At 46.6% G+C, this 1,640-nt stretch overlaps 1 non-coding gene across 1 annotated transcript; it reads left to right on the top strand.

The window, feature by feature from the left end:
• Positions 1 to 869: 869 nt before the first annotated feature.
• On the top strand, positions 870 to 1,007 carry LOC119927646. The gene has a single exon (XR_005450629.1). It is a non-coding gene; the product is annotated as a small nucleolar RNA SNORA7 (small nucleolar RNA).
• The last annotated feature ends 633 nt before the right edge of the window (positions 1,008 to 1,640 follow it).

Raw genomic sequence — 1,640 nt, 5'->3', positions numbered from 1 at the left:
CCCTCCATTCCCAGCCATGGCCAACACTAGCAGTTCCTTCCCCCAGTGCTTACTATATTCAATGCCTGCACATAGAGTGGGACTTTCATTCATTCATTCATTCAATCATATTTATTGAGCACTTACTGTGTGCAGAGCACTGTACTAAGCGCTTGGGAAGTACTAGTTGGCAACATTCATTCATTCATTCAATCATGTTTATTGAGCGCTGTGTGCACAGAACTGTACTAAGTGCTTGGGAAGTACAAGTTGGCAACATATAGAGATGGTCCCTACCCAACAGTGGGCTCACAGTCTAGAAGGGGGAGACAGACAACAAAACAAAACATATCAACACTGTGATATGTTAGACTGTGAGCCCACTGTTGGGTAGGGACTGTCTCTATATGTTGCCAATTTGTACTTCCCAAGCACTTAGTACAGTGCTCTGCACATAGTAAGCGCTCAATAAATACGATTGATGATGATATCAACAAAATAAAATAAAGAGAATAAATATGTACAAGTAAAATAGAGTAGTAAATATGTACAAATATATACATATATATAGGTGCTGTGGGGATGGGAAGGAGGTAAGGCTGGGGGGATGGGGAGTTGGAGGAGGGGTAGAGGAAGGAGGGGGCTCAGTCTGGGAAGGCCTCCTGGAGGAGGTGAGCTCTCAGTAGGGCTTTGAAGGGAGGAAGAGAGCTAGCCTGGTGGATGTGCAGAGGGAGGGCATTCCAGGCCAGGGGGAGGATATGGGCCGGGGGCGACGGCGGGACAGGTAAGAACGAGGCACAGTGAGGAGGACTTATATTGCTGTAATGGAGAGAGAATGTACACAAGGGAGTGAGAATGAGAAACCATACTAATGGAGTCTATCTGGGTTAATCCTCTCAGGGTCGCACCTGGAGAGTTTTCAGTACTCTACCAGTCTCGACTACAGGAGGGAGAGTCAAGCAGAGGCATATCCAGTCCATTCCTAGCTCGGGCAGTGGCTAGTGAGTGGAAGGCAATCTGCTACAAGTCAACCTGGAGAGTTTTCAGTACTCTACCAGTCTCGACTACAGGAGGGAGAGTCAAGCAGAGGCATATCCAGTCCATTCCTAGCTCGGGCAGTGGCTAGTGAGTGGAAGGCAAACTGCTACAAGTCAAAACTCCCCTGTGCTGGGCAGCAGCAGCATGGGAGATAGCCGAGGGTGGAGACTCAAGTTGACTGATTCAAGCTGAGTCCCTCTTCTAGACTGTGAGCCAGTTGTTGGGTAGGGATCATCTCTATATGTTACCAACTTGTACTTCCCCAGCACTTAGTACAGTGCTCTGCACACTGTAAGCACTCAATAAATACAATTGAATGAATGACACTGTATGGAAGGAGGCAATGGTAAGCCACTTCCATATTTTTACCAAGAAAACTCTATGGACACACTACGATAATGCTTGCAGATGGAGGCGGGGCATTCTGGGAGAGATGTGTCCATGGCATTGCTATGAGTCAGAGATGACTCGAAAGCCTAAGACAAGACAAGACAACCTGGGTTAATGTCAGCATAAATTCCCCCTGGCTACTCCCAGCCTTTATCTAGAATGGGTGATATTGCCAGATATTGAAAGATTTGGTGTGAATTTATAAGTTTTGGATTTTGTACTTACTCTCAGTC

This window comes from Tachyglossus aculeatus, chromosome 4 (assembly GCF_015852505.1).
Source record: "Tachyglossus aculeatus isolate mTacAcu1 chromosome 4, mTacAcu1.pri, whole genome shotgun sequence".
NCBI lineage: Eukaryota > Metazoa > Chordata > Mammalia > Monotremata > Tachyglossidae > Tachyglossus > Tachyglossus aculeatus.
Note: the sequence above shows the minus strand (reverse complement) of the source record. Positions and strands in the feature narration are given on the sequence as shown.